General features: G+C 36.1%; 1 non-coding gene across 1 annotated transcript; it reads right to left on the bottom strand.

Annotated features, from left to right (window-relative positions):
• Positions 1–505: 505 nt before the first annotated feature.
• Positions 506–612, bottom strand: LOC149022313 (small nucleolar RNA R71). The gene has a single exon (XR_016172654.1). It is a non-coding gene; the product is annotated as a small nucleolar RNA R71 (small nucleolar RNA).
• Positions 613–15165: the final 14553 nt, after the last annotated feature.

Raw genomic sequence — 15165 nt, 5'->3', positions numbered from 1 at the left:
TTTAGCTTATTCTTTTTTTTATTCTTCTGTGTGTATGCATGGTCGTCGATCCCTAAACCCTGAGTTGACTCCACTTGACTTTGAGTTAGAAGAGACTTTGGCCAACCTTAGAAGGCAAAGAATCATGGCAAACTATGAGCCTCCAATGAGGCCCTTGAGTGAGCATTTCATTCCTACGATATATACTCCGGTTTCTTGTATTAAGTTGCCTAACATAGAGGCGGCTCAATATGAGATCAAATCTAGTGTGATTCAAATGCTACCATCTTTTTATGGACTTGCCAATGAAGAGCCTTATAAGCACTTAGATGAGTTTTTAGAGGTGTCCACCACAGTTAAAATTCAAAACCTCTCAGTTGATGCTTTAAGATTACTTCTTTTTCCATTCTCCCTTAAAGATAAAGCTAAGCATTGGCTTCATTTTTTGGACAATGTTAAAATTTCCACTTGGGTAGAAATGCAACAGGAGTTCCTTAAAAAGTTCTTCCCCATTGGCCGTACCAATAGCATTAGGAGAGCAATAACGAGTTTCTCCCAACAAGAAGGAGAACAATTTCATGAGGCTTGGGAAAGACTAAAATAATTACTTAGAAAGTGCCCCCACCATGCTATTCCTAAATGGCAATTGGTTCAATGCTTTTATGATGGCCTTAGAGACCGACATAGGCAAATGGTTGATTCTTCTTGTGGTGGGACTTTCATGCACAAGAATGAGAATGAGGCATGGGAACTTTTTGAGACCCTTAGTGAAAACTCCCAACACCATGCTTCAACAGCTAGGATTGAGATTCCATCCATTGGGCAACCAAAGAGGAGCGGTCTCTATGAGATTAATCCTACCATTGAGATGAGCACTAAGGTTGACTTGCTATCAAAGAAATTGAACCATCTCTTGTCATTAGGACAACAAACCCCATCTACAAGTTTCTCTCCACCTAATCAGATTGAAGCATGTGCTTTATGTTCTAGCCTATCCCATCATGTCACTGACTGTTATTTGGCTACACAATACCCTGAGTTTGTTAAGGAGCATGCACATTTGGCCCAAGGAGTCTCTAAATTGGGGAATGATCCATATTCCAATGCCTACAACCCAAGATGGCGAAACCACCCCAATTTTTCATGGCGAAACTCAATGCCCAATCCCTCTAATCAAATACCTTATAGGCCACCTCCATTTAATATGCACCAAAATGCCTATAGGAATGAGCAACCATCATCTTCACAACTCTCACATAATTCATCATTTGAGGATAAGGTACTAAAAGCACTTAGTGGCTTAGAGCAAAACACTCAATTGTTGCATTCCCATTCTCAATCCATTAACAAATTGGAAACTCAACTTGGTCAACTAGCTGATGCCATCAGTAGGAGGGAGGTTGGTCAGTTACCTAGTCAACCAATAGGTAACCCTAATCATCAAATTGGGTCTAGGAAAGAACAAGTCCAAGCAGTTTCGGTTGTGACACACAGTGGGAAGGAATATTATGCACCTTTGCCTACTCCTAAGCCATTGCCCATTGATCTTGAGAGTCAAGAAGAGGTTGATTTGACCCATGAGACTGGCAATGATGCACACAAGCCTAGTAAAGAAACACCACCTGTGAGTATTTCCCATCAATTTCCTTGTAAGGGGTTGCACATTCTGATTGTAGAGGGTCCTACTCCTAAATCTTACACTCCCAAAGTCCCCTTCCCTGAAGCTCTTGAGTCCTCAATTCCAGATTCTAGAAAGAATGCTAAGATGCAAGAGATGATTGATTTATTCCAACAAGTTCGTATCAATCTCCCACTATTAGATGCTATCAAGCAAGTCCCAGCTTATGCTAAGTTTCTAAAAGATTTGTACACCCAAAAGCGTAAGTTGAAGACTCAAACACCTAAAACTGTGCACCTAATCGAATCAGTCACTTCGGTAATTTCCAACCAACTGCCCCCTAAACTTAAAGATCCAGGTACACCTTTAATTTCATGTGTCATTGGAGATTTATCCATAAGTAAAGCATTGCTTGATTTGGGAGCTAGTGTGAATATTTTACCCGGTTCAGTTTATGATAGGTTTGGTCTAGGAGATTTGACATCCACTGATGTGATTCTACAATTGGCAGACCATTCAATCAAACGACCCCGTGGGCTACTTGAAAACGTTTTGGTAAAGGTTGAGGATCTATATTTTCCTGTTGATTTTTTGATCCTAGATATGAACAATACAACTACCAATAAGTTACCACCAGTCATTCTTGGACGGCCCTTTTTAGCCATTATCATCGCTTTGCTGCATCAATTGTAGATCGGGTGTCATGGACATATCATTTGGCAATAAGAAACTTAGAGTCAACATCTTCAATGCATCCTTAAGCTCAAATAGGGATGAAGAGTGCTTTGCGATTAACTTTATTGATGAGGTAGTGGTTGATTATACTCCGAACATGCTTATTGATGATCTCCTACAACATTGCTTGCCATTTGGGGAATCTAACCTAAATATTGAGGAAGTCAACACATTGTTGGACTCTTCCACTTCTTTGGAGCAGTCACCATTCACATTTAGATTTGAGCCTCCACCTCCATTGGCTGCTTCTTACTGAGTCTGGCTGGACTCTAAACTTAGCGCTTTATGGGAGGCAACCCATTTGTATAGATGTTATTTCTTGTTCTTTTTCTTCTCTTTTCTTTGTTTGTTGTTAGGTTTTACTGTTGCATGCTCTATCCTGATTTCAAACATCGGGTACACTCTTTCCTCTATTTGCTTCTTTTATTTTTTTTGCATGTACTGAGGTCATTGCATAATTTAAGTGTGTGTGGGGGGGTGTCAACTTGAGTAAGACTTGTTGATAGTTGGTAGAGCATTGTCACAAAGATAAAAAGTGCCCAATTTTTTCTGGCTTTGGTAAGATAAATGTTTTAATTCCTTGATTAGATACAAAATGAGAGTTTAAGTGTTTTAGAAATCCCATCTGATGTAATGAACACCCTCTTAAGAGAATAGTAATGGGTTTTACATTTTGAGACCGAGGTTGAATCGGAAAATAGGAATTCCTGGTAGTCCAAAAGGTTTGACCATCTAGTTATCTTGTATTGCCTTGTGCTTATTGTGACAAGTTGAGACCGATTTTAGACTATTTAAATGTGAAGTGAATTTAAGTATAATGTGAAAAAAAAAATGCTAAAGTTTAAAGGTTAGACCTCCTTCTTAGTAACCGGGTCTTGGTGTCACCAACATCGTGCTTCGCGTCAAACAGTTAAGGTGTCTTTGGTCCAGTCTTGGCCTGTAGCCTAGTTGGCTTGAGTAAGTAAGTTCGAGGGGTATTCTACACCTAGTCCCTTAAAGCCATCTGGCTTGAGAGCGGCTGACCCAACACTCGTTACATAGGCCATCTAGAAAGCTTAAGAGGCAAGACATTGCACGGACTAGAACTGTGACCATTAAAGAAAGAAGTGAATTAATGTGCTTATAAAGGTGAAATGTCTAAGAAGGTCAATATTGCTTAGATCTTGAGTTTTGGTATTATTTGGTACATAGTTTAGTCTTATCTGAGGGTGAACTGGTAGACTGAAGATAAGAAGAGACTTCTCGATTGAATTGTTTGCCTAGAGCTAGACTCAAGAGAGGGTGTAAGAGCTTAAGTGTGGGGGTGCCTATATTCCCTTTAATTTTTAGTGGCGTGTCTTTGTCTTGGAATCTATCTTTCTACTCTTACTACTGCCAGAATAATTAGAAGAGCACTTAAGAATTTTGTGTGTATATTCTCTGCAAACACTCACGAGACACAACTCGTCCACTAGGGTAACCTATGGGTTTAAAGGTTTGTTGCACATGCTAAGTGCAACCGTGATTCCTACGAAAGTGAGTTAGGTTTTTCTTTCTTTATTTTCTGTATTAGTTTTATTTTTTTTGTTTTGCTCGAGGACTAGCAAACACTCAAGTGTGGGGGTATTTGATAAGCATGTATTTACCATTATTTATTTGATTTAATTCCCCATACTTATTTAATTAAAGAGATCTAATTGAGTATTTTTGTGTATTTTTCAGGAATAAGGAGATAATATGGAGTAAAGTTGGCAAATATATTAGATATTGGTGGATTTTAAATCATGGCATTCAATCTTGCTGCTCAAGAAATCATGAAAAGTGAGATCTTAGCCAAATTGGAAATAGGTGGAGGTCTAAGGAACAAAATTGGTAATAAATCTGAAAATCGGGTAAACAGACATACCTTCAGTATTTTGGGCATATCTCTCTCGTATGAGCTTGGATTTCAATGATTCAAGATGCTATGAAACGATATTGAAAATATCTACAACTTTTCAGTTTTGAGTGTTTCCAAATTCCGAAACAATAAAGGTTAAATCCACGGGTAAAGAGAGGGGATTCATTGTGTGTGGGAGACATAAAAGAGAAGCCAACCACAGAAAAGAGGACGGCGAATGCGGCTCTCATCTCTCTCATTGCTAAAGAAGAAGACCACATCTCTCTATCTCTCTCTCTCTCTCTGTCTCTCTCCCTATGTTTCATCTTTATTTTTCTTATGAACTCTCTCTGTCTCTCTCCCTATGTTTCATCTTTATTTTTCTTATGAACTTTGTAATAATGAGTAGCTAGTTCCTTTTCTTTGGGATGTAGATGAACCATGCTTATTTCATTAAGTTGATTGTTCTATATCTTCTAGTTGATTGTGTTTGAGTTGGGCCAAAGATGTTCTATAACTCAGCGAGCTAAGCGTGCCAAGCTTCCGCGAAGGACGATAGTCTTGCAAAGATAGGGCATATCTAGGAAGACCATCCCTAATTTACTTTGAAGTATAGAGTTATATCGGTTAGGGAAAAGCATTGGGGATTCGAAATCCCAAAGATCTTCACATATTCACAGTTAACGTTTTACATTAGTTAATAGATTTAGTTTAAATTTAGTTTTGTTAAATTCAATCTTAGTAACTTAGCATTTTAGTTCCCCATAGTTCGACCCCATACTTTCTGCTTGCTAAATTAGTATAGGATTTTATTTTTGATTGGTTAGCGAACTTAGCCTTTTATTTTTGATGTGGTCTTCTTCTTCAGCAATGAGAGAGATGAGAGCCGCATTCTTCTTCTTAAATTGGGCACTTTTTATCTTTGTGACAATGCTCTACCAATTATCAACAAGTCTTACTCGAGTTGACACCCCCCCTCCCCACACTTAAATTATGCAAAATTTGATCGTGTCGCTAACCAATCAAAAATAAAATCCTATATTAATCTAGCAAGCAGAAAGTACGGGGTCAAACTATGGGGAACTAAAAGGCTAAGTTACTAAGATTGAATTTAACAAAACTAAATTTAAACTAAATCTATTAATTAATTCAAAAACTTAAACTATGAATATGTGAAGATCTTTGGGATTTCGAATCCCCAATGCTTTTCTTTAACCGATATAACTCTACACTTCAAAGTAAATTACGGATGGTCTTCCTAGATATGCCCTATCTTCGAAAGACTATAGTCCTTCATGGAAGCTTGGCACGCTTAGTTCGCTGAGCTATAGAACATCTTTGGCCAAACTCAAACACAATCAACTAGAAGAGATATAACAATCAAATTAATGAAATAAGCATGGTTCATCTACATCCCAAAGAAAAGGAACTAGCTACTTATTATCACAAAGTTCATAAGAAAAATAAAGATGAAACATAGGGAGAGAGACAGAGAGAGTTCATAAGAAAAATAAAGATGAAACATAGGGAGAGAGAGAGAGAGAGAGAGAGAGAGAGAGAGAGAGAGAGAGATGTGGTCTTCTTCTTCAGCAATGAGAGAGATGAAAGCCGCATTCGTCGTCCTCTTTTCTGTGGTTGGCTTCTCTTTTATGTCTCCCACACACAATGAATCCCCTCTCTTTACCCGTGGATTTGACCTTTATTGTTTCGGAATTTGGAAAAACTCAAAACTGAAAAGTTGTAGATATTTTCAATATCGTTTCATAGCATCTTGAATCATTGAAATCCAAGCTCATACGAGAGATATATGCCCAAAATACTGAAGGTATGTCTATTTACCCGATTTTCAGATTTATTACCAATTTTGTTCCTTAGACCTCCACCTATTTCCAATTTGGCTAAGATCTCACTTTTCATGATTTCTTGAGCAGCAAGATTGAATGCCATGATTTAAAATCCACCAATATCTAATATATTTGCCAACTTTACTCCATATTATCTCCTTATTCCTGAAAAATACACAAAAATATTCAACTAAATCTCTTTAATTAAATAAGTATGGGGAATTAAATCAAATAAATAATGGTAAATGCATGCTTATCAAATACCCCCACACATTAGTGTTTGCTAGTCCTCGAGCAAAACAAAAAAAATAAAACTAATACAGAAAATAAAGAAAGAAAAACCTAACTCACTTTCGTAGGAATCACGGTTGCACTTAGCATGTGCAACAAGCCTTTAAACCCCTAGGTTACCCTAGTGGACGAGTTGTGTCTCGTGAGTGTTTGCAGAGAATATACACACAAAATTCTTAAGTGCTCTTCTAATTATTCTGCCAGTAGTAAGAGTAGAAAGATAGATTCTAAGACAAAGATACGCCACTAAAGATTAAAGGGAATATAAGTACCCCCACACTTAAGCTCTTACACCCTCTCTTGAGAAGTCTCTTCTTATCTTCAGTCTACTAGTTCACCCTCAGATAAGACTAAACTATGTACCAAATAATACCAAGAACTCAAGATCTAAGCAATATTGACCTTCTTAGACATTTCACCTTTATAAGCACATTAATTCACTTCTTTCTTTAATGGTCACAGTTCTAGTCCGTGCAATGTCTTGCCTCTTAAGCTTTCTAGATGGCCTATGTAACGAGTGTTGGGTCAGCCGCTCTCAAGCCAGATGGCTTTAAGGGACTAGGTGTAGAATACCCCTCGAACTTACTTACTCAAGCCAACTAGGCTACAGGCCAAGACTGGACCAAAGACACCCCAACTGTTTGACGCGAAGCACGATGTTGGTGACACCGAGACCCGGTTACTAAGAAGGAGGTCTAACCTTTAAACTTCAGCATTTTTTTTTCTTTTTCTTTTTTCACATTATACTTCAATTCACTTCACATTTAAATAGTCTAAAATCGGTCTCAACTTGTCACCATAAGCACAAGGCATTACAAGATAACTAGATGGTCAAACCTTTGGACTACCAGGAATTCCTATTTTCCGATTCAACCTCGGTCTCAAAATGTAAAACCCATTACTATTCTCTCAAGAGGGTGTTCATTACATCAGATGGGATTTCTAAAACACTTAAACTCTCATTTTGTATCGAAGCAAGGAATTAAAACATTTATCTTACCAAAGCCAGAAAAAATTGGGCACTTTTTATCTTTGTGACAATGCTCTATCAACTATCAACAAGTCTTACTCGAGTTGACACCCCCCCCCCACACTTAAATTATGCAATGACCTCAGACTAATTTATCAGCACGATTCCCCTCGAAGTCATTGTGAACGACTCCGCCTCCGCTCAAAGTATTGCGTTTTGAGAAGAAATACAGCAGACTATGGATCATTATGTTTGCTATTCCAAAGTGAAAATGATGATGATCTCCTCGTGTGTTTTTATAAACAATGGAGTTTACATTGTCCATCTCATAATGTAAGTGCATCATGATAAAAAGGTATGCGTTTTATTGAATTTAATAATCAAACAAATAATAAAATGTTATGTTGTCTTAACAATTGGTTTTATTTATTGTATATAGTGGTTGCTAGCTTTGCACCACAAATATTATGAAATGCACCTGAAGTTGCAAGATTTGATACTATAAATGAATACAGTTCTACAGATGTACATGAAATTGCAAGATTTGAAACTGTAAATGAGTACATTTCTTCAGATGCACTTGAAGTTGCAAGATTTTAAATTGTAAATGAATAAAATTCTGCAGATGCACATGAAGTTGCAAGATTTGAAACCGTAAATAAATACAGTTATGTAGTTTTTTAAATTAATTTTCTATTGAAATTATAAGGAGAAAATATTATTCATGAAAATATGCCAGTAAATTTTCAAGTTTCAGATTTGTTGTTACAATAGTAATATTGTAAAAGGAGTTTCAAGAAATACTCTGAATGATATCATGCCTATTTGTGGCTGAGTAAAATAATAGACTATTAATGAAAAGTCATAAAGCTCGTCTTATTGGTTCTGTTCCATTCCCTGAAGTGAATGCAACAATTCATGATATGCCTGAAAGAAGGCAAAATTATAATTGTGGAATAAGATGAGGCAAAAGACGGAATAATTACCGTCATTATTATGGAAATAAATAAGAGAATAATAAGGATTCTCAATATAACAATTTAAGAAGTGAAGATAATATTTATTACCGATGTGGTATGAAAGCCATTAGACATGTATCTGTCATACTCCCCAATATTTAATTAAGCTTTGTCAAGCCTTAATTAAAGAAATAAAAATAATGTGGAGATAAATTGGATTTTCCAAAATCATGATACTTGAGCAATTTTTGCCTATAAAATGAATGATTTGATTGCCTCACAGATACTACACATCTAGATGCTGCAAACTTCTTTGAAGATAATAGTTGAAGATTTTTTTATGTTAGTCGAATTCAAATAAAATAAAATAATACTATATTAGTTTGTAATTCTTTTCTCTTCAAATCTCATCTCATATATTAGTTTATCTTAAATTTAATATTTTTCCATTCTAATTATTTTTATTGACTTTCTATATCTTTTAATATATTTATTTCATTTTGATGAAGAATATGAATATTCTCTTATATGCTGCGATGCATATTATACTTAGAGAAAAATATACATATTTCTTTTATTTGATGATGCGGAAGCTAATGTTCATATAAAAATCAGTAGTACAACATTGATTGGAAACTCCGGAAGAGCTAGTCTATTATTATCTAGGAGATAAAATTGGCTATGAATACTTCATTATTTGTAGTAAGTCTCAAATAAACTTATTAAGTTTCGAAGCTATTTGCCAAAATGATTATCAGATTGAGACTACAACTAATGATAAAAGTGAGTAACTATGTATTACTACAAAAATATTAGACATTTACTCCAAGTTTGTACTACACGAATATTCGCATGGTTGAAACACATGCTTGGGTAAATCAAAAAAACATTGATTCTGATTGTTTTATTATTTGACATGACCGGTTGGACCATTCCGGATCAAGTATGATGCGAAAATAAATAAATAAATAAATAAATATTGAAGATTCATTTGTCATCTATTGAATAACCAGAAGATTATTCAATTAATTGAATTTTCTTGTGCTGCTTGTTTTCAAGGAAAATCTATTATTAGATATTTACCAGCTAAAGTTGAAATTAAACATTCTACGTTTTTAAAATGTATAGACGGTGAAATATATGAGCCCATCCACCCATCATGCGGACCATTCAGATAATATATGATTTTAGTAGACGCATCTATAAAGTGGTCACATGTATGTGCATTATGAACTCGCAATTTGGTGTTTGCGAGATTGTTTGCTCAAATAATGAGATTAAGAGCATAATTTATGGATTATAAGATAAAGACAGTTTGTCTTGATAATGCTGGTGAATTTACATCTCAGACTTTATGATTATTGTATAACAGCTGAGATCACAGTTGAATAGCATTGCTCATATTTATATCCAAAATGGTTTGGTAAACTTATTTATTAAATGTCTCAAATTAATAACTAAACCATTGTTTATGAGAACAAAGCATCATTTATATGCATTAGGTCAAAAGGTTGTCATAAATTCTCCCTATTACAATTGGTTTATGATCAGAAGCAAAATATTTATCATCTTAAAATTTTTTGGATGTGCGGCTTATGTTCTAATTGCTTCACCACAGCGCATAAAGATGAGTTCCCAAATAAAATTGGGAATATATGTTGGATATGAATCTCCTTATATAATTCAAAATCTAGCCAATGATAGGAGATTTATTTAAGGCAATACTTGCTGAATATTATTTTGATGAATTAGTTTTTCCAACATGAGAGGGAGAGAATAAACAGTTGGAAAAAAGAGATTGATTGTATGCATTATCATTATCTCATTAGATCCTTGCACTGAGCACTGTGAATTTGAAGTTCAAAGGATAATGTAATAAATATTATAAATCAACTACCAGATTTGCTGACATGCTAAGAGTTATTAAATCTCATATTCCAGCTATAAATGTTCCAATCAGGATTGATGTCTCAGCAGGATAATCTATCAGTGCAAATGAAATTAAACCATGTTTAAAACATGAAAGATCAATCGGTTCCAATGATAAAATCCTAGAAAAGGAAAAGAGCAAATGATCAAGATGGTCATAATATGGAGACAATTGATTATAAAGATCCTGAAGGTATAACTTTCTATAAAACCCCAGAAGAGGTTCAGGTACCTGAAAATAATGAAGAGATCTCGATTAGTTATGTCATTGCATGAAAAAGATGGAACCGAAAATATAAAGTTGTAGACAACATAGTTTTGCATATAATGTTTTTGTTGAAATAATGCAACAAGATGAGGATTTTGAATATAAATTTGTTGATAAATATAATGAATAAATGATTGGCCAAAATTTATAGACGTAATTCAAGTAGAATTGAATTCGCTTGAAAAAGTGGACCTGTAGTCCAACATCTGAAGATATAAAGCCAGTGGGGTACAAATGAGTTTTCCTGCGAAGAATGAAATGAGAAAAGGAATGAAATCGTGATATATAAAGCATGAATTATGGCACAAGAATTTTCGCAGATGCCTGGCATTGATTACATGGAAACATGTTCTCTTGTGGTGAATGCAATCACCTTCAGATATCTTATTAATCTGGCAGTATATGAAAATTTTGACATGCGTCTAATGGATGTTATTACAGCCTATTTATATGGCTCACTCGAGTGTGAAATATATATGAAAATCTCTGAAGGATTCAGAATGCCTGAAGCACATAATAATTCCTAGGAAGTTTGTTCGATAAGGCTTCAGAGATGATTATGGCATATATTTTTTCGCTAAAAGGGTCATTTTATAACGAAAAATAAGAAAAAGAAAAGAAATATAGCAATTAGTACCTACCTTGCTCACCTGCAACAATAGTTGCCCCCAATACACCCTTCCTCATGGGTTCCTACTCATCATTGACAACAACTAAACCATCAGAAACGATATGTAGGACGTCTAGATGCATCCAAATCAAGATCTTTAAGAAAAGCTTCATAGAAATAGTTACATAGCAGCACTATCTTCTCCCAATGGGAGGTTCTGATGCACAATAGATACTTTCTCTAAAGCTGCATCTACCTTCTTGAATTCCTCTGCTATAGGACCCTTTTTACTTGTTACTACTTTCTTCACTGCGTGAGCCTTTTTCGGACGACCAGGTTTCCGACGAGGAGAACCTTTAGCCCGCACTGATATAGACGAAGGTGGAAGAACTACTTTCAATTGCAAAGTTTCATCATTGTCCGAACTCTCCAACCTGGCCGAATTCTGATGGGCCCCACAACAGTCCAAATCATCCTCCCTAGTTCCTTCAATGACCGAACTTCTAATAATATTTGCTACTTCAGGTCCCACCAAAGAACACCCCAAAGAAGGGTTTCCAATTTGCTTAGAACTCTTACCTGCAACAAGCACTTTTTGAAATTCAAATGAACTGGTCGAACCACTTTTGAGCTTATCTGTAGGTCCCACTAGTGAACTCCCCAAAGGAAGTTTACCAATTGAATTAAAACACTTTGTCGCATCTAAAGAATTTTGAATTTGAAAATTAGAATCCACGGCCAAAGAAGCTGCTTCAAAATTATTCAAATTCTATTGGGCCCCGCATGACCCCACTTGAAGCTCCAAACTAGAATTCACGTCCAATGCAGCTTCTTCCAATCTAATCGAATTTTGTTGTGTAGAAAAGTCTTCCACATAAACCGAATTCTTTTCCGTAGAAGAATCTTCCACTCTAACCAAATTCAACAGGGCCCCACAAGGCCTCTTATTAAGCTTTTCAAACCGTTCAAAAGAGCCAATATCCTTAGTGGCCGAAATAAGTGGAAGTTGGTTAGTCGTGGAAGACTTGTGGGGCCCATCAGAATCATGTATCATACAGTTTGGAAATATAGCATCAAAATCATCGTATAGTCCAACTTTACCTAGATATTTGATTAAGAATTATCCAATTGATGTTTGTATATCTTCTTGTTTTATCAAGTTGGATCAAATTCTTCTTTGGCATACTAGTATAGAAGAACAGTCAATAGTTAAATGAAGATTACTTCCCTTAAAATTTGGATCTCATGTTGGTTAACTAGCTACATTTTATCAAGTCAATGTAGATTACTTTATTGGGTCATGGCTACTGATGAGAAAGCCAGGCTGAAATCATCCGTGGAAAGGAAGCCCATGATCAATTTTCAGCAGATCTGTTGAAAGAGCTTGGATTCCCCCAATGGTGTCCTTCCCAAGGGATAGCTGGAAGAATGTGGATGGAGGAGATCCATAGGTGGGAATATAAACAACCTGTTGTTCCAAAATTTAGTTGTGAGTGATCTGACTCACTATTGGTCCAAGCTTGGTTCTTGATAATAAAAAAAAGGTGAAAGTAGGCCTCCTCTAAGGACCGAAAACTACCTCCAATGATTAGGTCAAATTCAGAAAAACACAGTCTTCGTATAGAAGAGTAAATGTTCCAAGAAAGAATGTCTTCCTATGGAGTTTGCAGGAGAGTAAATGCTAGAGTTATTGTCACTGGACTTATCCTAATTTGTGTAAAACATTGGATTATATAACAAGTTCATACCTCTGAGGTGGCCAAGATGCATCATAGCCCTCTGATCTTTTATTACAAGATGAAGGGTTCTGATTACTCATAATGGGTTACTCGATCACCAAGTTAAGAACCCAATCATCTTGAAGAAGCTTCAAGACAATTGTACCTTATCCCAACCGGATCTAATGATTAGAGTCCAGCAGCCCTTTACTTTAGCAGACAAAACATAAGGGAACAATACTCGAGGAAGTTCTAAGCGAATGAGAAGCTTCTTGGCAGGCACTGAGCATTTAATGAGTCTTAGTACATTCAATGTTAAGTTTAATGCATTGATTGATGTTTGGATAAAGATACGTATGCCGAATCCCCTTACAACATTACTTTTGCCAAGATATAGCTCTTTGGGCGCTTGACAAGGGTTATCCGAGAAGTCCACTATGCCAGTTGGCAGTCACAATGAAGTATCCTTCTAGGCAAGTATTCTGCCGAGAAGTGCTTGATGAACCCTATGAACTTAAACAAGCATTCTAAACCGTGTGGTTCGTTCAGGGTTCACGTTTGAACCATAACATGTATAACAGGACCGGCCCTATGATCATGTCAATCTTGTGACCAACTCCAAGAACAGTTATTAAGCCCAAACCATTGCGTATGTGGAAAAGAGAAGGATGAAGAAGATGACAAGATGCAAAGCCAAGACACCACTGAAGGTGTGGGTTTCTATAGTAGAGATGTACATCAATGGTGACAAGATCACATTCAAGTAATCAAAGGGATTTGGCAAGTCCTTCTTTCTCACATATTTCATGAATAGAATGAAGAAGAAAAGAAGGCTTACCTCCATTATTAGTAATGATTTAGGAGCTCAAAGTCCTTATCACCTGTATGTATTGAGTTCCTCAGCTCATCCTTTTCCATTGATGCACTTCATTTAGCGAACAATGATGGATGAAGGCTCCATCCTTTTGTATTCTTGCTTAATATTTATTCGGGCTGCTGCACTATTAAACTTACGAATGATATTAGTTATCACCATTAAGGGAAGGAAACAAAAATTTGAAAAGGAACCTGGCTGCCAAGCTGCAACTGTATCCAAACACAGAGGAAGACAAAATGTTGCCCAACCCTGTGAATGCATAGATCTTATCATTTTTTAATGCTGTCAAGCAAAATTTGACTGATCCCAATTAGATGATGAAATAATATGATAAATGTAATAGCTTGGGCCCTAAAACAAATCAATATTACAGCAACAGTTCTTTAATTTAACACTTTTTTTTTGTTGGGTAACTAGTAACTTTATGTAAGGGATAACTATTTATATATAGTGTAAAGAGATTAAAACTCCTGACTTCATGCTATGAGATATTGGTTCTTACAAACTAAGCCAAGCCCTATGGGTTGTCTTTCTTGCAAGTTGATTTCGTATTTGTTTTACTAGTTCATTTAATTAAAAGGGTATAAAGAAGTGATTTAATTTATATTGAAGGAATTCGAGAACTAAGTACAAACCAAAAATAACATTATGAGAATTGGTGTATAAGCTACATGCATATATATCTTAAGCTTTCTATCTAGTATGGCATGATACAGAGCTAATTAGGATGTAAAAATCCATGTAGCCAGCCACATTTAGTTGAGACAAGACTTATTGCTTCTTCTTCTTCTTTTTTTTTTTTTTTTAATTTTTTTTAAAGGGTTTTATATCAATTTACTTGAAATAGGAGGTGGGAACTATTACATATACCATCAGGGACAAGGAACACCCTTTCGCCGAATTTCGGTTGTTTCGGTCTAGGACGAAACGAATATATGTTGAAATTTGATATTACAAAATATCACCGAAAATTTGACGATTTTCCACCAAATTGGAAAAAATTGTCGAAACCTCACTGAACCTGCCGAAACCTTTGCTGGAATCACTGGTAAGTGACCTCCGTGGCTCCTTCCTTCTTTTCTCTCTCTCTCTCTCTCTCTCTCTCTCTCTCTCTCTCTCTCTCTCTCTCTCTCTCTCTCTCTCTCTATGTGATGATTTCCACTTCTGTTTTTGAATAAGTTGGATGTAGACATTTTCTCTAGCTCTACCTTTCAAAGACTCATCTTCCTCAAATTCATTCTCCTCCAATGGATTCTCTATTTGCTTTGTACCTCCGGTTCAACTTCAACTTTGTTTGCGTTGTACCTCTGATTCAACTTCAACCCAGGCAGAGACATGGGTTCCTTGCCGTATGATCGAAGCAAAGGATGAGAGGAATACCGAATACCGGACACTGGGAGCTTGGGCTTCAAAGTTTCTTGTTGTTTATGGAATTTGGACGAAGCAAAGATGATGAGAGGAATACCTAACGCAGGCTTCAAAGTTTCTTGCAGGCTCTGGAATGCTAAT

The sequence above is a fragment of the Hakea prostrata genome, chromosome 3 (genome assembly GCF_041222555.1).
Source record: "Hakea prostrata isolate BN-2017 chromosome 3, UWA_Hpros_2, whole genome shotgun sequence".
NCBI lineage: Eukaryota > Viridiplantae > Streptophyta > Magnoliopsida > Proteales > Proteaceae > Hakea > Hakea prostrata.
Note: the sequence above shows the minus strand (reverse complement) of the source record. Positions and strands in the feature narration are given on the sequence as shown.